Here is a 22,768-nt window from a genome sequence, read left to right as displayed (position 1 = left end):
TGAGAGCACCCCTACCATGCTGCTTTACACATGTGATTGTTTTTAACTGCTCATTTCTTTGTCTCATGAAACCCTGAGGAAAGGCAGTAAGAAATGACATCTTTTCTTTGTATTGAAAGAAAAATACCTACAGTTCATTGTTACAAATACAAAGCTTGTCTCTTTGGTATTATGTACATATTCAGACTGGGGGTGCTTATTAAGGGGAGACTTGAGTTTGCAGAATTTTCCCTGATCAATGTTTCTTTGTTTATTTCTTCATGACAAATACCTTGCAAAGAAAATATTAAATATTTTCTTTTAGGTTGGGGATAGATTTAGATTCAGTTAGTGAAATGCTAAAATTATTAATAAACTAATATGATCAAGAAATAAACAGATACCTCTTGTTTATTTTGTTTATACAAGTAGAGCAGATTTTATATAGTATCCAGACTATCTTTCAAATGGGAAAAATTTAGTTTTTGCATATATAAGACTTAATGCTTTTACTTAATAATGAGGAATGTTCTGGGTTAAAGTAGTAATTACTAGAGTCGTTCTTTTCTCTAAAACATCCTAAGACAACCCCTTTGGCTCTGTCTTCCAGGACAGATTATCCTGTGATGGTAAAGAAGAAAAGTCATAGGAGAACTTCAAACACTGAGTACTCACATTTACCAAATAACCAATGTCTGCCCACTGCACTCAATTCTGAAGGAGAGAAACTATTTTATAGATGATAGATAGATAGATAGATAGATACATACATACATACATACATAGAGTTCTCGAGCAGACTCTCCCATGAACACAGAGACTAATGTGGGGCTCAATCCCAGGACCCTGAGATCATAACCTGAGCTGAAACCAAAAGTCCACTGCTTAACTGACTGAGCCACCCAGGCATCCCTGGTGTGATGATTCTAATGGCTAGTTTAAAAGACCTTTAGAGACCCTAAAAAACTTTAAAAGAATGCACTCCACACACATTCAAACCATAAACAGTACCAACCCATAAAATAAGTATTAGGAATTGCAATGTTTCTGATTTTTCCATAGAGACTTTGATTTTTTTAATCCCATATAAAATCATTTTCAAAAAAGATTTGGGGGGCGCCTGGGTGGCTCAGTGGGTTAAGCCGCTGCCTTCGGCTCAGGTCATGATCTCAGGGTCCTGGGATCGAGCCCCGCATCGGGCTCTCTGCTCAGTAGGAGCCTGCTTACTCCTCTCTCTCTGCCTGCCTCTCTGCCTGCTTGTGATCTCTCTCTGTCAAATAAATAAATAAAAATCTTTAAAAAAAAAATATATATATATTAAAAAAAAAGATTTGGTGTTCTTTTCTGAGCCCTAAGCACAATCTTGACCTGTGTTTTGGGTGTTTCAGAGTGACAAAATCTTGATTATCAACACTGCAGTAGCAGTATACTTTAACATTTAATTTCTGCTTCCTTTCTTCTAATCTTCTTGAGTATTTTAATTAGGAATCATTTTAATAGAAACATTTGAATTACCTAATATAGTCTTTAAACAACATCCAAAAAAAAAAGAAAGGTTCCCCTTAAATGGAATTGTCAGCTTTGCTGAGTATTCAGAGTAGCTGAGTATATGGTGTTACTCTGAATTAGCTCTTTAGTTTTCATTAAAGTGTTATATTGAATAAGTTAAATATCTTTGCTCCTAATTTAAAATGGTAATGAGAAGCTGAAAATAAAAGGCAGTGGAATGAGAAAATATCAGGGACATGCATGTCAAATTTAATAAAAGGATTCTTTATCCTTGGTTTAGCTTTGGCTTCATTCTTTTGACCAAAAAAGAACATTGGAATCTTGATATAAAAGAGAAGGCTACAAAATGAAGTGTAATGACTTTAGAGATGAACATATTGGTTCATGTATTACTTGGTATTGAAATTTAGACTCTCTTAGAAAACCAAATTCTCAAAACCTATTAAAAAGATATAATTAATAATTTTACCTGAAATAATTTCTTTTTGCCATTAGTAGTAGTAGTATTACATGAAGATATGCTTTAATCAACACACTTTGATTAAGAATTTAATGATGGCTTTCTTAAGAGTATTTTCACAACTTTATATATTTTACTATTGGTAGGTGATTTTATTTCTATTTTTGAACATTATTTGCTAATATAAAATGTCTTATCTAAGATTCCACTTGAGAAAGTGAAAGGCGTTACTTCCGAATTCCCCAGGAGACATACTCAATCCATGATGTATTAAGGTATGTTGTCTTTAAGATGACCACTAGCATTATATAATATCTACATATTTTAGAGCCTAATTGAAACAAAATACAATGGTGTAATAAAGTACAATAACAAGGCGATTAATTATAGTTTGAGATGTCAGTTTCTATCTGACTTGATAAAACCATTTCAACTGAGCAAAACCATTAAGGTCTTGGAGTTGGGGCATAGGTAGGTGGGTTATACGGCCACAAGAGGGCAGCAGATGGTCTGAAACTAATGAACAGAACAGATGCATATGGAAGATTACAGTCGTGAAGGTTTTTACTGTAAAACCAGCCTTTTATAAGTTTTGGTCTCCCAAGCAGGAAGCATGAAAACACACAAGGTGCTTTTACTGTAACAGTGCCTTATTTTCTCCCTTCCAATTAGGACAATGGGAAGTTTAGCAAAAGTAACTAGAGGTTATAAGAAGGAGTAAATGGAAGTATTTGCTTGAACCACAGAAAAGGGGTAGCATGTCTCACAATGTAGCTTGAGAAATTTAGTTCTCAAGTAGCTAGCATTATTTCTCAGTCCTAACCTAGACCTTTCATATAATTTCATTTGATTTTTCTTTACAATTTTGTCTTTGTGTTTCTAGTCAAAATCCTTAAAGCAATGGAAAGAATATTAGACTGAAAGTCAGGATACGTGGTACTAGAACAAGTTATTTCACCATACAGACCAACTAGTCAAACTCTGTCATTTGACATAAAATACATACATGTTTATTTGTATTGTTTCCTATTACATAAAATATAAGGTTGGTTCATGGGGTCTTTTTCAGCTCTAATTTTAAAAATAATTACAATCTGTAAATTCCCATATCAGTGAGATCATATAATAATTCTCTTTCTCTGACTGACTTTAAGAAACAAGGCAGAGGATCATAGGGGAAGAGAGGAAAAAGTAAAACAAGATGAAACCAGAGAGGGAGACAAGCCATAAGAGACTCTTAATCTCAGGAAATAGACTGAGGGTTGTAGGAGTGGAGGGGAGTGGAAGGGATGGGGTGGTTGGGTGATGGACATTGAGGAGGGTATGTGCTATGGTGAGTGCTGTGAATTGTGTAAGACCTATGAATCACAGACCTGTACCCCTGAAACAAATAATACATTATATGTCAATAATAAAAAAATAATAATTACAATCCAGCCTATCTGAATACATCTTAGGTTCTTTTTTACTTGTTCCTTTTGTTATGTGTTATGCCCTGGGACAGAGAGGCAGGCTTTCATCCTCTGAGTGTCTGACCTGTCATCTGATATATCTCCATCACAGTTGACCCTCTTGAATAATGGCTCCAGAGGAATTATCTCTGTATCCCAATTTCTAGCTTGTCTAGCTGAACCAGCGCTTTGAGAGACGCTTACTCTATGGTGAAAATAAAGCTTTTTGGAGTGATTTTTTTGGTCTATGTGTTTGCATGCATATGCACTTGTGTGTACATGCACATGATTCTTATTAGATCAGAGCAATGTCCTATGTCTGATAACAATATTGCCTTACTCCAGATCCACATGACCATATTTCCAAGTCATTGTACATTTGGTTCTTTACCCTGGCATCTCACAGTCAGTTAGACAATAATCCAGCCACTTCTACCCTAAGTGTCTTAGCCCAGACTGCTGTAACAAATTACCATAGACCGTGGGTGGCTTAAAAAATGCACATTTATTCCTAACAGTTATGGAGACTGGATAGTCCAATATCAGGGTGCCCATAAATTCTATGTCAAGTGAAGCCCCACTTTACTGGTTTGCAAACAGAAGTAGTCCTGTTGCATCTTCACATGTCTCTCATGTTGTCTTCTCATAAGATCACTAACCTCATTCATGAGTGTTCCAACCTTTGTGACCTAATTATCCCTCAAAGGCTCTACTTTCAATACCATTACATTAGAGATTAGGGCTCCAACATATGAATTTTAGTGGAAGACAAACATTCAATTGATAACTCTAAGCAAAGTGTATTTGTGTGTGTATATTACAGATGCACATATATCTGCGTCTATCTATCTGTTCTATCACCATCTCTTCTTTCTTATTACTATTGTTATCATTATATCATAGACTCTTATTACTGTTCTAGGCTGTTAAATCAACTGATAATTTATTTCCTATCAGGGTCTCTCCATCCTAATCCATCTTTCAGATAGCTGTCAGAGGAATCTTTCTCAGCATGACTCTGATCATATTACTTGCCTCCTCAAAAACTGTAAATGATGACCATTTTTTACCAGATCAAATGTGAACACATAAGTGATCAGAGTTTTCTGAAGTATGACCCCTAGACATAACACTCTGAAGAGGCAAAATGGAATTTAAAAAAATTTGGAGCTATGCACTGGGTGGACAGCAAATAATTGTGTCCTTCATTTTCCTCATTTATGAAATTAGGTTAGATTACATAATCTTGCAGTCACCTTCTGAAATCAGTATTTTGTTAGAGCTTTTCAGGTTTAACCTCTACTCCTCTACTAGACACCTACTACCACCAAAAACAACAAAATCACTGGCCATTGTTAGATTACGAGTTGTATTTCTTCCAGCATGTTTGTATTCATAATGCCATAACTCATGAAGTGTCCTTCCAGCAAAGGTGTCCATCAAAACTCTGCCTGTCATTGGCATTTTGTTCAAACTGCCATCCAAAAGTTTCCTCTCTTGCCTCTAAACCTCTTACAAAAGGCACTGCCTTCTCCATGTTTATATATTAGTTCTTATCTTAGGTTTGGGCTTCTATATACCATAGCATTTACTTCTTACAGTTCTAAAGGCTGAAAAATCTGATATCAAAGTACTGGCAGATGTGGTGTCTGTTGAGAGCCTATGTCCCAGTTTATAGACGGCCACTCTCTCATTGTATCCACACACGGTTGAAAGAGAAAGAGAGACAGAGTGAACTCTCATATCGTATGCTGTCATTTTCATATAAGGGCACTAATACCATTATGAGGGCTCCATCTTCATGACTTAAGTGCATCCCAGAATTCCCATCTCCTAATACCTCCATAGTGGGGACTAGGAGTTCAACAAATGAATTTGTGGGTGTACAAAAATGTTCAATCTATAGCAGCTCCCCTATTTAAATTGTCAAATGGGCAGAAACCATGTTTCTTTCATTCTTTTTTAAAAAGATTTTTATTTATTTATTTTCACAGAGAGACACACAATGAGAGAGGGAATACAAGCAGGGGGAGTGGGAGAGGGAGAAGCAGGCTTCCTGCTAAACAGGGAGCCCAATGTGAGGCTCAGTTCCAGGACCCAGGGATCAAGACCTGGCTAAAGGCAGATGCTTAATGACTGAACCACCTAGGAGCCCTGTTTCTTTCATTCTTTTACCTCCCTTGGACCTTGTTCATTATAGGTTTTTAATAAATTGAATGATTTATTAAATAATAGGATATGAAAGTTAAATAATATAAGGGATTTAAATTTCAGATAAATACTTCAAATGAAATTAATATGCCTTGAAGAAATTCCAGAAGAAAGCTTACCTACTTCTGATGTGATGACTCACTGAGACCCAGAGTTCTAAGGGTCACTGGCAGTTTACAGTCACATAGAGGAAAGAAATTTCTATGTGACTTGAACTATTTCATCAAAAGAAATCCTCCACAGCAAACCAAAACTCTAGAGAAATGTATTTAATACAGTCATCAATGAGACCTTGAGCAATAGATATATTTTTCAAAGATTTTATTTTATTTTTTTGTGAGACAGAAAGAGAGCACAAGCAGGGGAAGCTGCAGGTAAAGGGAGAAGCAGGCTCCCCGCTGAGCAGGGAGCCCGATGTGGGACTCAATCCCAAGACCCTGGCGTCATGACCTGAGTTGAAGGCAGACATTTAACCTACTGAGCCACCCAAGCATCCAGAACAGCAGATATTTCTAAGAGTCAAATTTATTTCTTAGAATGTTGAGAAGAATTTCTCTTTACAATAATTTCATTTTAAAACTTTAAAAATGTCATTTATTAAAGCACATATATTTAATCAGAAAATAATAAATTAATAAGGATATAGCATCTTTAAAGAATTTAGGGGAGAAGAGATGTTCTGACTTCAGTATCAAAGAAGAAATGAATATAAAAAGAAGTGATTTAGGGGCACCTGGATGGCTCAGTCAGTTAAGCATCTGACTCTTCATTTCCTCTCAGGTCATGATCTCAGGGTCATAAGATTAAGCCCTATGTCAGGACCTGTGCTCAGCATGGAATCTGCTTGAGATTCTTCCTCTCTCTCTCTGCACTTCTCCCCCACCCCCTCTCTTTCTAAAATAAAACATAAATAAAAGTTAAAAAAAAGATTTAGGTACATCATATAATGAACATATGCCACTTTTCCTCTTCTGACAGTAGAAATAATGATCATAACTCTTGTAAATAATATCTTAATTCATAATTTGTGAAAGTTAACCAAAACATGTCTTGGAAATACATTTTTACCTACTTGCCTTCCCAAAAAGAGTTCAAATTTTAACCTTAAATTTAACAACAACCAATCAAAAACAGAACAAGGTAGGAACAATTGTATCAAAATAGCATCTAATTTAAAGAATAACACTTTGGATAAAAAACACATAGACACACAGTACAGAACAATTTTCTTCAGAATATTCTAATTCATCTTTTTGCCTTTGGGATTTTTCCTACATTCAAACCTTGTGCTAACACAGCATCCTTCTTCATTAGCCATGGCTTTCTGTGGGCCACAGGAAAAAGCAAGCAAAGAGATAGAGACCACTCTGACTTATCTTGTCTTCCCTAAATTGCTCAGGTTTATTACAGCATCACATAAGAATACATAATCTAAGTTCAAAGGAGTATATTTGATAGTTCTACATGAAAAATTTTTAAAACCCTTTACCCAACAAGTTTAATCTCTCACCTCATAAATATATTTTCAAATATATGAAATTATAATAAGTCTGATGACTCTGACCAAAAAGATGTAGCAAAGGCACTCCGGAAAATTGAATGGTGTACTAGAGCTCTCGGCTATTTGTCCAGGTTATGTTAGCAATCCTTTGTGTCATATATTTATCTTCTGACTACATATATTTTCAGAACTCCAGATGAACTTGATCTGACCTTGTGCTGTGCTCTATGGATACAATGATATGTAAAATGTAACTTCCAAGTTCCTACCCAACTATCTGTCTTATGCTTCATGAAAAGTCTGTCATTATATCCTTGCCACCTTATCCCAGTACCCTTGTGACCAAAAGCCTATACATTCAGGACAGCAATAATATGTTTTCTATGAAAAATAGGCCAACACCAATAGGCTGAGATGTAGATTGTGAATCACATTAAAGTTTTCTTATGTGAAGGTCAACTCACTTAAATTAGAAAACTATTATTATGTGTGAAGTGATATAATATCACTTGAAAGTAGATTGTTATAAGTGAAAGATGCATATTGCACAATGTGGAGCAACTCCTAAAAGATACAGTTAATAAACCTGTCAGTGATTTAGAATGAGAAAATAAAAATTTCCTCAACTAATGCAAAATAAGGCAGACAAAAAAAAAAAAAAAAGAAAAGAAAAGAAAAGAAAAAGAAAAAAGAAAAGAACAGATGGGAAAAAAGTTTAAACAAATAGCATAGTATAGATATGAACCTAATGAATTTGATACTTACATTAAATGTAAATGATCTAAGTACCCCAATTAAAGGGGAGAGATTGATACACTAGATAAAAAAGCAAGACCTATTTGTTCTCTATGAGAAATCCACTTTTAATACAAAGAAATAGATAGACTAAAAGTAAATTCTGGAAGGATAGATAGCCCTTGCAAACAATAATAAGAAAGTTGGGAGTTCTGTAAATATCAGACATGGCAAACTTCAAAACAAGGGATATTATAAATGATAACAAAAGATAACTCATAATGAGGGGCGCCTGGGTGGCTCAGTGGGTTAAGCCTCTGCCTTCAGCTCAGGTCGTGATCTCAGGGTCCTGGGATCGAGCCCCGCATCAGGCTCTCTGCTCAGCAGGGAGTCTGCTCCTCCCCCCACCCCGCCTGCCTCTCTACCTACTTGTAATCTCTGTCTGTCAAATAAATAAATAAATAAATAAAATCTTTTTTTTTTTAAAGATAACTCATAATGACTAAGAGTCAATTCACTAATAGAACCTAAAAGCTTTAAGTGTATATATACCCAGTAACAAACCTTCAAAATATTTGAAGCAAAATATGACAGAACTGAAAGGAGAACTAAACTTCCACATTGCAGTTAAAGACTTTAATAATCTTGGCAGAAAATAAGAAACCTTATAGAAAACTTGAATAATACTGCCTACTAACTTGATCTTATTGACATTATAGAATACTCCAGCTTATATCATCAGAGTGCACATTAGTTCCAAGAACAAATGAAACATTCATAAAGGAAGACCATAAAGCAAGACTAAATAAATCTAAAGAAACTGAAATCATAAGAGCATATTTTCTGACCAAATTGAAATTAAATAGAAATCAACAACCAAAACTATATAGGAACCCCTAGAAATTGAAAAGTTTAAAACACCAGTTTAAATAACTCTTGATTCAAAGAAACTGAAAAAGAAATTAAAAATTATTTTGTGTTGAATGAAAGTGAAAATACAGTAGGTAAAAAAGTGTGGAATGGTGCTATAGCAGCTTATGTAGGAAAAATGTAATTTTAATTTCAAATGTTTAGATTCGAAAAAAATAGGGGCCTCAGATCAATGATCTAAGTTTTTGTATGAACAAACTAAAAAGGAAAAACAGATATAATAAAACAGATATAATACAGTAAGCAAAAGGTAGAAAATATTAAAGATAAAGAGAAAACAAATGAAATAGAAAACAGAGTGGAGAAAATCAATAAAACCTGGCAGAGGGGGAGGAGTCAAGATGGTGGAGAAGTAGCAGGCTGAGACTACATCAGGTAGCAGGAGATCAGCTAGATAGCTTATCAAACCATTCTGAACACCTACAAGTCCAACAGGAGATCTAAGAGGAGAAGAGCAACAATTCTAGAAACAGAAAATTGACCACTTTCTGAAAGGTAGGACCGGCAGAGAAGTGAATCCAAAGCAACTGGAAGATAGACCGCGGGGGAGGGGCCGGCTCTGGGCAAGTGGCGGAGCAATGGAGCACAAAATCAGGACTTTTAAAAGTCTGCTCCACTGAGGGACATTGCTCCAGAGGCTAAACTGGGGTGAAGCCCATGTGGGAACAACGTGGCCCCAGGTCCCATGGGGTCACAGAAGGATCGGGGTTGTCTGAGTGTCACAGAGCTTGCAGATATTAGAACAGGGAAGCGGGCTACAGAGTCAGAGCCGAGGAGTGAGCTCTTAACTCAGGGTTACCTTGAACTGTAATCCATGGCACAGGCTACTGCTCTGTGAGTGGGGTCCCCACAAGATCCGGGAAGACCCCCCCCAGAAGAGCTCAGGGATCTGCGGGGTTCAGAGACTCCAGGTGGAGCTGTGTGCCAGATACAGAGACGCTTGGTCACAGGCTGGGTGAGCTCAGAGCACAGCCGGAGGCCAGGGAGACGGGAGTGATTGAGCGCTTTTCTCTGAGGGTGCACTGAGGAGTGGGGCTCCAAGCTCTCGATTCCTCCAGGCCAGAGATTGGGAGGCTGCCATTTTCATTCCTGTCCTCTGAAACTCTACGGAAAGCGTTCAGGGAACAAAAGCTCCCGAAAGTGAACCCAAGCAGATTACTTAGGCTGGCCTCTGGTAAGGGCAGTGCAATTCCACCTGAGGCAAAGACACTTGAGAATCACTACAACAGGCCCCTCCCCAAGAAGATCAACAAGAAATCCAGCCAAGACCAAGTTCACTTACCAAGGAGAACAGTGGAATTCCAGAAGAGGAGAAAGCAAAGCATGGAATTACTGGCTTTCTCCCCATGAATCTTTAGTCTTGCAAAGTTAATTTAATTTAATTTTTTCTTTCTTCTGCTAATTTTTTTTAACTTTTACCCTTTCCTCTTTTAAAGTTTTTTAACTAGGTTATCATAACAAAACCTTTCATTAAAAAAAAATCTTTTTGAACCTTCATCATTATAGTCATATTTTATCCTTCATTGTATCTAACTTTATTTTTTGTATACACATAGGGTATTTTCTTCTAAAATATCTGGGGTACAACTTCTTCTAATAGATCAAAATACACCCTAAATCTAGCACCGGGCTTGTTCTACTCTTCAGCCCGAGCAAATTCTCTCCACCTTCTTTTTCTTTATTCTCCCAACCAATTTACCTTATCAACTCCTTTTTTAGAAATTTAAAAAAACTTTTTTTCATCCTTATAGTCATATTTGATCCCTTCATTGAGTTTACTCCTATATGTTTTTCATTCTTTACAATTTTGGGAGATAATTTCTTTTAAGAGACCAAAATACTCCCCAAATTAAGTGGGTGACCCTGTTCTAGTCACCAGTCTAATATATATATATATTTTTTCCTTTTTGTATTTTTTCTTTATTTGTTTTCTTTTTTAAATTTTTTTTTTCTGAACTTCTTACCCCCTCTCTCCACCCTCCCCATGATTTGGGTCTCTTCTGATTCAGTTAAAGCATATTTTCCTGGGGTCTTTGCCACCCTTTTAGTATTTATTTGCTCCTTCATATATTCTTATATGGACAAAATGACAAGGTGGAAAAACTCACCACGAAAAAAAAAAAAAAAGAACAAGAGGCAGTACTGAAGGCTAGAGACCTAATCAATACAGACATATGTCAGATCAACAGTTCAGAATGACGATTCTCAAGGTTCTAGCCAGGCTCAAAAAAGGCATGGAAGATATTAGAGAAATGCTGTCTGGAGAAATAAAAGAACTAAAATCTAACCAAGTTGAAATCAAAAAAGCTATTAATGAGGGGCAATCAAAAATGGAGGCTCTTACTGCTAGGATAAATGAGGCAGAAGAAAGAATTAGTGATCATAGAAGACCAAATGACAGAGAAAAAAGAAGCCGAGCAAAAGAGAAACAAACAACTACTGGACCATGAGGGGAGAATTCAAGAGATAAGTGATACCATAAGATGAAACAACATTAGGATAATTGGGATTTGAGAAGAAGAAGAAAGACAGAGGGGAGCAGAAGGTATATTGGAGAGAATTATTGTAGAGAATTTCCCTAATATGGCAAAGGGAACAAGCATCAAAATCTAGGAGGTGCAGAGAATCCCCCTCAAAATCAATAAGAATAGGTCCACACCATGTCACCTAATAGTAAAATTTACAAGTCTTGGCAACAAAGAGAAAATCCTGAAAGCAGCCCAGGACAAGAAGTCTGTAACATACAATGGTAAAAAATATTAGATAGGCAGCAGACTTATCCACATAGCCCTGGCAGGCCAGACAAAATGGGCATGACATATTCAGAGCACTAAACGAGAAAAACATGCAGCCAAGAATACTATATCCAACTAGGCTATCATTGAAATAGAAGGAGAGATAAAAAGCTTCCAGGACCGGGGCGCCTGGGTGGCTCAGTGGGTTAAAGCCTCTGCCTTCGGCTCAGGTCATGATCTCAGGGTCCTGGGATCGAGCCCCGCATCGGGATCTCTGCTCAGCGGGGAGCCTGCTTCCCTTCCTCTCTCTCTGCTGCCTCTCTGTCTACTTGTAATCTCTGTCAAATAAATAAATAAAATCTTTAAAAAAAAAAAAAAAAAAAAAAATTCCAGAACCAAAAAAAAAAAAAAAAAAAAAAAAAAAGAAAGAATTTGCAAACACCAAACCAGCTCTACAGGGAATATTGAAAGGGGTTCTCTTAGCAAAGAGAGAACCTAACAATAGTAGATCAGAAAGGAACAGAGACAATATACAGTAACAAACACCTTACAGGCAATACAATGGCACTAAATTCATATCTCTCAATAGTTACCCTGAATGTAAATGAGCTAAATGCACCAATCAAAAGACACAGGGTATCAGAATGGATAAAAAATCAAAACCCATCAATATGCTGCCTACAAGAAACTCATTGTAGACCCAAAGACACCTCCATATTTAAAGTGAGGGGGTAGAAAACAATTTACCATGCTAATAGACATCAAAAGAAAGCTGGGGTGGCAATCCTTATATCAGATCAATTAGATTTTAAGCCAAAGACTATAATAAGAGATGAGGAAGGATACTATATCATACTCGAAGGGTCTGTCCCACAAGAAGAGCTAACAATCTTAAATATCTACGCCCCTAACATGGGAGCAGCCAACTATATAAACCAATTAATAACAAAATCAAAGAAACACATCAACAATAATACCATAATAGTAGGGGACTTTAACATTCCCCTCACTGAAATGGATAGAGCACCCAAGCAAAAGATCAACAAGGAAATAAAGGCCTTAAATGACACACTGGACCAGATGGACATCACAGATATTCAGAACATTCCATCCCAAAGCAACAGAATACACATTCTTCTCTCATGCACATGGAACATTCTCCAGAACGGATCACATCCTGGGTCATATGTCAGGTCTCAACCGGTATCAAAAGATTGGGATCATTCCCTGCATATTTTCAAATCACAATGCTCTGAAGCTAGAACTCAATTGCAAGAGGAAATTTGGAAAGAACCCAAACATATGGAGATTAAACAGCATCCTTCTAAAAAATGAATGGGTCAAACAGGAAATTAAAGAATTGAAAAAATTCACGGAAACAAATGATAATGAAAACACAACAGTTCAAAATCTGTGGGACACAGCAAAGGCAGTCCTGAGAGGACAATACAAGCCTTTCTCAAGAAACAAGAAAAGTCTCAAATACACAACCTAATCCTACACCTAAAGGAGCTGTAGAAAGAACAACAAAGAAAGCCTAAACCCAGCAGGCGAAGAGAAATCAAAAAGATCAGAGCAGAAATCAATGAAATAGAAACCAAAAAGCAACAGAACAAATTAACAAAACTAGGAGCTGGTTCTTTGAAAGAATTAATAAGATTGATAACCCCCTGGCCAGACTTAACAAAAAGAAAAGAGAAAGGACCCAAATAAATAAAATCATGAATGAAAGAGGAGAGATCACAACCAACACCAAAGAAATACAAACAATTATAAGAACAGATAATGAGCAACTCTACACCAACACATTTGACAATCTGGAAGAAATGGATGCATTCCTAGAGACAAATAAACTACCACAACTGAACCAGGAAGAAATAGAAAACCTGAACAGACCCATAACCAGTAAGAAGATTGAAACAGTCATCAAAAATCTCCAAACAAACACAAGCCAAGGGCCAGATGGCTTCCCGGGGGAATTCTACCAAACATTTAAAGAATTAATTCCTATTCTCCTGAAACTGTTTGAAAAAATAGAAATGGAAGGAAAACTTCCATACTCATTTTATGAGGCCAGCATCACCTGGATCCCAAAACCAGACAAGGTTCCCATCAAAAAAGAGAATTACAGACCAATATCCTTGATGAACACAGATGTGAAAATTCTCACCAAAATACTAGCCAATAGGATCCAATAGTACATTAAAAAGATTTTTCACCAAGACCAAGTGGGATTTATTCCAGGGCTGCAAGGTTGGTTCAACATCCGCAAATCAATCAATGTGATACAACACATCAATAAAAGAAAGAACAAGAACCATAGGATACTCTCAATAGATGCTGAAAAAGCATTTGACAAAGTACAGCATCCCTTCCTGATCAAAACTCTTCAAAGTGTAGGGATAGAGGACACATACCTCAATATTATCAAAGCCATCTATGAAAAAGCCACCGTAAATATCATTCTCAATGGAGAAAAACTGAGAGTGAAAAAACTTTTTCCACTAAGGTCAGGAACACAGCAGGGATGGCCATTATCACTACTGCTATTCAACAAACTACTAGAAGTCCTAGCCTCAGCAATCAGACAACAAAAAGAAATTAAAGGCATCCAAATCGACAAAGAAGAAGTCCAACTCTCACTCTTTGCAGATGAGTTGATACTTTGTGTGGAAACCCAAAAGACTCCACTCCAAATCTGCTAGAACTTGTACAGAAATTCAGTAAAGTGTCAGGATATAAAATCAATGCCCAGAAATTAGTTGCATTTCTCTACACCAACAAGACAGAAGAAAGAGAAATTAAGGAGTCAATCCCATTTACAATTTCACCCAAAACTATAAGATACCTAGGAATAAACCTAACCAAAGAGGCTAAGAATCTATACTCAGAAAACTATAAAGTACTCATGAAAGAAATTGAGGAAGACACAAAGAAATGGAAAAATGTTCCATGCTCCTGGATTGGAAGAATAAATATTGTGAAAATGTCTATGCTACCTAAAGCAATCTACACATTTAATGCAATCCCTATCAAAATACCATCCTTTTTTTTTCAATGAAATGGAACAAATAGTCCTAAAATTTATATGGAACCAGAAAAGACCTCGAATAACCAAAGGAATATTGAAAAAGAAAGCCAAAGTTGGTGGCATCACAATTCTGGACTTCAAGCTCTATTACCAAGCTGTCATCATCAACACAGTATGGTACTGGCACAAAAACAGACATATAGATCAATGGAACAGAATAGAGAGCCCAGAAATAGACCCTCAACTCTATGGTCAACTCATCTTCGACAAAGCAGGAAAGAATGTCCAATGGAAAAAAGACAGCCTCTTCAATAAATGGTGTTGGGAAAATTGGACAGCCACATGCAGAAAAATGAAACTGGACCATTTCCTTACACCACACACGAAAATAGACTCAAAATGGATGAAAGATCTCAATGTGAGAAAGGAATCCATCAAAATCCTTGAGGAGAGCATAGGCAGCAACCTCTTCAACCTGAGCCGCAGCAACATCTTCCTAGGAACATCGCCAAAGGCAAGGGAAGCAAGGGAAAAAATAAACTACTGGGATTTTATCAAGATCAAAAGCTTTTGCACAGCAAAGGAAACAGTTAACAAAACCAAAAGACAACTGACAGAATGGGAGAAGATATTTGCAAATGACATATCAGATAAAGGGCTAGTGTCCAAAATCTATAAAGAACTTAGCAAACTCAACACCCAAAGAACAAAGAATCCAATCAAGAAATGGGCAGAAGACATGAACAGATATTTCTGCAAAGAAGACATCCAGATGGCCAACAGACACATGAAAAAGTGCTCCACATCACTCGGCATCAGGGAAATACAAATCAAAACCACAATGAGATATCACCTCACACCAGTCAGAATGGCTAAAATTAACAAGTCAGGAAAAGACAGATGCTGGCGAGGATGCGGAGAAAAGGGAACCCTCCTACACTGTTGGTGGTAATGCAAGCAGTGCAACCACTCTGGAAAACAGCATGGATGTTTCTCAAAATGTTGAAAATAGAACTCCCCTATGACCCAGCAATTGCACTGCTGGGTATTTACCCTAAAGATACAAACGTAGTGATCCGAAGGGGCACGTGCACCCGAATGTTTATAGCAGCAATGTCTACCATAGCCAAACTATGGAAAGAACCTAGATGTCCTCAACAGATGAATGGATAAAGAAGATGTGGTATATATACACAATGGAATACTATGCAGCCATCAAAAGAAATGAAATCTTGCCATTTGCGACGACGTGGATGGAACTAGAGTGTATTATGCTTAGCGAAATAAGTCAATCAGAAAAAGACAACTGTCATACGATCTCCCTGATATGAGGAAGTGGAGATGCAGCATAGGGGGTTTGAGGGGTAGGAAAAGAATAAATGAAACATGATGGGATCGGGAGGGAGACAAACCATAAGAGACTCTAAATGTCACAAAACAAACTGAGGGTGGCTGGGGGGGAAGAGGGTAGGGAGAGGGTGGCGGGTTTATGGACATTGGGGAGGGTATGTGCTATGGTGAGTGCTATGAAGTGTGTAAACCTGGTGATTCACAGACCTGTACCCCTGGGGCTAATAATACATTATATGTTTATAAAAAAAAATAAATTATAAAAATTTTTAAAAAAGCTTGGCAGAAGACTGATAAAATTATTAAATTACTTGCTAGATTTATCAAAATCAACAAAAACATAAAGACAAAAATAGTAATATTGGGAATAAACACAGAATATTACACATCTTATAGATACTTAAAGAATAATGAAAGAATTATCTGAACATTGTCAATAAATTTGACAACTCAGATGGGACAGACTAATTCACTAAAAGATATAATACAAAACTGATTCAGAAAGAAAATGAAAATCAGAGTATTCCTATATCTACTAAAGAAATTGAATTTTAGTTAAGAACTTTCCCACGGAGAAAAATCAGGGCCCAGCTGTCCATACTAAATAATTCCATCAAACATCTAAGGAAGAATTAATGCCAGCTTTCACAAACTCTAACAAATAATTGAGAAGAAAGGAAAAGTTGTCAGTGAATTTTATGAAGAAAGCATTACCCAGATACCAAAATCAGGCAGATACTATAAGAAAATAATATCCTCATGGACATAGATGCAAAAAGCCTTCAAAAAATATTAACAACGAAAAGCAGTGATTTATAAAATGGATATTACATCATGAAGTTTATTTCAAGAATGCAAGTTTGGTTTAAGAGTATGAATGTCATTCAAGGATTAATAAATGATTTTATACATTGCAGAATTCCCTTATTTTTAAAATTTTTAATAATTTTTAAAAACGATTTATATATTTATTTGAGTGTGAGAGAGAGCAAGCAGCGGCAGGGACAGGAGAAGGAGAGAATCTCAAGCAGACGGCCCACTGAGTGCAGAGCCTGATGCAGGGCTTGGTTATGACTCCCATATCACAACCTAAGCAATGTAGTATGCTCAAGGTAGAATCAAGAGTTGGATGTTTAACCTACTGACAACCCCAGAAATCCCGAGAATTCCCTTAATTTTAAACATCAAATAATATTCCACGGTATGTGTATACCACATTTTCTGTATCCGTTTATCTGTCAATGAACACTTGGGTAGTTTCCAGATTTTGGTATTGTGAACAATGCTTCAATGAACATGAGAGAGCTGGTATCTCTTTGAAATCCTGATTTCAGTTATTTTCTATATATATCCAGAGTGGAATTACTAGATCATATGGTAGGTTTATTTTTAATTTTTTGATGGACCACCATACTGTTTCACATAGTTGCTGCATCATTTTACATTCCTACCAATATGCTTCCAATTTCTCCAAACCTCTCTAACATTTTTATGCTCAGTGAAATAAGCCAGTTATGTAAGGGTAAATACTGCATGATTCCATTTATATGAAGAATTTAAAATAGCCAAACTGATGGAAGGAGAGAACAGTATAGGTTGTCATGGGCTAAGGAATGGGTGAAATGGGAAGGTGTTATTCAAAGGATATAAAGTTTCACTTATGCCAGATGAATAGGTTCTAGAGATCTGCTGTACCACATACTAGTGCCTAGAGTTAACAATGCAGTGTTATGCACTTCATAATTCATTTAAAATGGAATTTTAATGGAATTATTTTATTGGAATCCATTTTAATGGAATCATATTGTTGCTTACTTAGCCCTCTCCCCACAAAAAATGGGATACAAAAAAAACCCTGGGAGGTTTTGGATAGGTCTGTTATCTTGATTATGGGATGTATTATGAGTGTTTGCATGTGTACAAACTCATCAAAATTGTACACATTAAATATATGCAGTTCTTTGTACACCAATTATACCTCAATAAAGCTGCTAAAAATAATAATAGACTCTATCTCAAGAATTGTTTAATTACTGAAGAGGTAATGTTTGTTCTATGCTTAGCACAGTATCTGGCATAGAGAATCACTCAAAAAATCACACAATAGAATAAAATAAAATACTTTCGATAAAAAAAGAATAAGTAACGTTAGCCAGTTATCAGAATATTAGGTGAATATGCTGAAATTATTTGTATTTCTATTTCATGGAAAAAAAATGGAAACCAAAATTAAAACAATAACACTTAGAATGGCATCTAAAACCACAAAATATTTATGGATAAATTAGTAGTTTTTGTAAGATTTATACACTGAAAATTATAAAAGATTTCTGAGAAAAAAAAGATCTAAGTAAATGGATATACCATGTTGATGAATTATAATACTCAATATGGTTAAAATTTAATTCTTCCCAAAACTGAGCTCTAGAGTCTACTCAAGTACAATAAAAATTTAAGCAGTTTATTTTGGTAGAAATTAATAAGCTGACTCTTACATTCATGTGAAAACTCAAAGGATCTAGAATAATTAAAACTGAAGATGAAGGAAAAAGGTGAAAGAATTACACTACTTGATTTCAAGACTTAGTCTAAAGCTACAATAATTTAAATAATGTGGTACTGGCTTAAGGATAGAGATACAGATCAATGAAACAGAAGAAATATTCCAGAAATAAATCCACAAATATGTACTTGACTTAGCAACCTATTTGCTTTACCAACTTACTTGATTTTTTATGAGTTGTTAAAGCAATTCAATGGTGGAAAGATTAGTGTTTTCCAAAAAACAATGATAAAAAACAGTATCATTATAAGAAAAAAAAAAGCAACCCTCAAACCTTATCTTATATCACACACAAAAATTAACTTGAAATGGAGCTAGAATTAGAATTAAACATAAAAGTTAAAACTATAAAATTCCTAGGAAACAAATTTATGTGACCTTACAGATGACAAATATTTTTGGAGAGTTCATTAAAAGCAATAACAAAAAAGAAACAATTAATTAAGCTTTAGGATTTAAAAAAAAAAACAACTCTTCTAAAGACATGATTAGGAAAATGAAAAGGCATGACACTAACTAGAAGAAAATATTTACAATTAATATTTCTGAAAACAAGCTAGTGGTCAGATCCAGAATATTTAAAGAACTCACATGTATCAAAAAGAGAAATGCAAAAGTATTAAAAACAGGAACAAAGTTTCACAAAAGAAGACATATGCAAGGCCAATGTATACAGCAACAAATGTTCAATGTTGTTACTCCCCTGGGAAATGAAAATTTAGTGAAATATGAATTGAAGTGAAAATGCAGTGAAATGTCATTTAATATTCGTTAGAAGTGGGGGCTAAAATTTAAAAGATGGTCAATGAAATATCAGCTAGACTATGGAACAACTGAAATTCTTACACATTGCTAGTGGGAATGCAAACTAGCAGTCACATTAGCATAGTTTGGAAGTTTCTAATAAAGGTCAGCATGATCTTACCATATGAACCAGCAATGATATGTATTTACTCAAAAGAAATAAAAATGTAAATCCATATAAAGATTTGTACACAAATGTCTACAGCAAGTTTATTCATTACAGTCCCAAAGTGGAAACAGCCTAAAAGAACATCAGCAGGTAAATAGATAAACAAGTCATGATATATCAAAATGAATATTCCTCAGCAGTAAAAAGGAATAAGTTACAAATACATACAATGATGTGGATGAATATTTAAAACATTATGCTGAGAACAAAAGTCAGACAGAAAAGAATACATGTCATACCATTTATTTAAAGCTGCAAGGAAGAAAATCTAATACATTGATCAAAAGTAGATCAATGTCATCAGAAGCTGAGGGATAGGGGAAAGTTGATTAGGTAGGACATAAGGAAATCTGTTGGGGTCAGAAAATGTTCTATATCTTGATTATGGTATAAAGACTTAGCAAAATTCTTTACTGCACTTAAAAATCTATGCATTTTATGGTTTGTAAATTAAACCTCAATAGTTATTAAAACTGTTCCCCTAAAAAAATTGTGAACAGAAATAACCTGGTAACTATTTTTATTATATAATATAGGTCTTACTACTTCAGAGCCCACAAAATTAGCACCACCCAAAAACCAGGCACCAACAAATTCCATCTAAAATAAATGGACTACTGCTGAAAGCAAACCAGTTCGATTTATAAATCAACTGATTGAGAAAAATTCCCTAGAAAACTAGTGATGCTTCAGAATTTCATTAACCAAATATTGACAACATATTGCACCCTTTTCTCTCACAAAGGAGACTGTTCTCTTTAGCGGTAAGCCCTGAATCATAAAATAAAAACTCCGGGAGTTTTAGAGGTCTGGTCCAACCTAGGTAGAATGAGCAGACAGGTTCTTTGTGTATTCAGTGATACTCTTGCTCGACACAAGAGCCATTCTCCTATCAGCATTGAATAAATGGCAAACCACAAAAATTCTAACCTTGATAACGGCCGGGTAAATTTGAGGAAGTTTAATTTCACTCAGATATATAAAAGGATATGTTTCCAATCTGTAGTCCATAAGAATAAGAAAAAGAGAACAAATATATTAACAGTACACTGGCCTCACCCCTTTGTGTTCTCAATCTATTCTTTTTTTTTTTTTTTTTTCAACAGCTTGGCAGAAAGGAGAAATATATCACTTATTTTCTGAACAGGAAACAGACACAGCAAGAAAGCAGCCCATGGAGTGGAGACTCTGTGAGTGCCTTGTACAGTTCATCAGTGCACACAGATCTGGCTTCTAATGAAGCCATTTACATGCAGATGCAGGCCTGGGTGTGTGGACACCAGTCTCAACTCTGGGAATTGTTGTTCCATCTAATCAAAAGAAATTTGCACATGAAAGCCACATCCGTGTTCATTAACCCCACAGTTCTCAATATTGCTTCTCTATTATTCCTAACAAAATTGCAAACCTTCATATGATTAGGTACCCCACTTCAGAGCTTTATTTTCCTCCTACCCCTAATCCAGACCTTCATCTGAATGTAGGCTTGTTTGTAAGGCTGAATAATTTGTAAATACACTTACAAGAAACCAACACCAAATACCTTTTTCATATTGACTGGCCTACGCAGACACACTTCTCTCTTCCTCAACCAAGGAGAATGAATCTTTTATGCTTAAAATCTTCTCATCACAGAAAGTATAAAAATACCCTTCAGGATGGGAATCCCAAGACGGTAAGTTTAATTGCCAACTTCATTTTCATGTGAGAACAAGATAAAAGTCACAAATGTGTCTGGTGGCAAATACGATTCACACATCACAACTGAAATACAAAGACCATAACAGAGGTATTGGCAGCAAGTCCTAAAAGCAAAGCTCATGGCTATCAGCTGATACAGGTCCATCACACACTTAATAAGAATTACCTCTCCTGTCAATCGTGTAGACGTTCACTGTGCAGAGCTTGTGCTAATGATCTGGCTACAGTGCCTTCTCATAAGGGATGATGCATAATGCGTGTGCCCATTCTTATTACCAAAGAGCATCCTGAGCCTGGACTTTCCAATATATGTAGTAAACGTATAGTAATAAATATACTGGAATTGTTTATTTTGTTAGTAATAGCAAATTGAGTTATTCTTTCTACAGAATTAGAAGAGCAAGAATAACTTAGCTTTGTGAATACAATTCAGCAGTGACCTGCCAGGAGGTCTGGGGCTGAGAGGCCAGGCAGATCTTCCTGCCCACTCAGTGTCTGCCTTCTTGCTGAAGCTGCCAACAATAGTCTTAATTAGTGCCAATTATGATTTTTTTAAAATGTGGACACCTGCATAATGTGAAGGAGATGGAGAGTCCTACCACATTTTCTATCAACCATCAAACAGCTGTCAGAGGTTGACAATTTTTAGTTGTTATTGTTCTGGGAAAATTCAGATTATTAGCCTAGAGGTAAATTTATGTCTTATTCGTATTAATGCTCTAAATCATCTAGACCCCTATTATTTCCTCTTCCATATTTATATATTTTTTTCAGACAAAAACACAGCTTATATGTCCTCCATGAAACAAGAAAACAAGCCAAAGTATGATTCTGTGTTTTTAGTTTATTGAATGACTTTAATGCTAATAATCAAGTGACAGAATATTTAAAGAATCGGCCGTAACTTTGAAGCCTAGTGAATCCTGCTACAGAAGGGCAGACTTTAGATTAAAATGTCAACTATAGAGTCCTGCATTCTTTAAAAAAAAAAAAAAAAAAAAAAAAAAAAAAGCTAAACTTCTAGCCCACTGGTTTTACATTTATGTTCCAAAGATATATCACAAAGGCCACCACAGAAGCTTAAAACAAGGTGGGAGTTCCCTTTCCACTACATTTCCCCAACTGCTATACAGAACAGTTCTACTTTTCTGTAACTAGAAACATAAGGTATTTTTATTTTTTTAAAAGATTTTATTTATTTATTTGGCAGAGAGAGAGATCACTATTAGGCAGAGAGGCAGGCAGAAAGAGGGGGGAAAGCAGGCGCCCCGCTGAAGCAGAGAGCCCAATGCAGGGCATAATCCCAGGACCCTGAGATCATGACCTGAGCCGAAGGTAGAGGCTTAACCCCCTGAGCCACCCAGGTGCACCAAAACATAAGATATTTTTAAAGAAAATTTCTGTGGCTAAGGGAATTTGAAATCACTAGCATATACAGAATACAAGAAAGAGGAGAAAGGGAGAAACAAGAAGAAATCATCTATTATCATTTATGAAAGTAAAAGGAGATAGAGTACAACACTATTACATTTTCTAGTGGTAGAAATGCTCCCATGGAATCATTTTCTTGCTCGAGTTGATGGGAGAACAGTAAAACGACTGTTGGATTTCATTTTCAATTGTTGCTTACTTAGTCTGT

Source organism: Enhydra lutris, unplaced genomic scaffold (assembly GCF_002288905.1).
Source record: "Enhydra lutris kenyoni isolate GAN:26980312 unplaced genomic scaffold, ASM228890v2 scaffoldscaffold4, whole genome shotgun sequence".
Taxonomy (NCBI): domain Eukaryota; kingdom Metazoa; phylum Chordata; class Mammalia; order Carnivora; family Mustelidae; genus Enhydra; species Enhydra lutris.
This window is presented reverse-complemented; position numbering follows the sequence as displayed.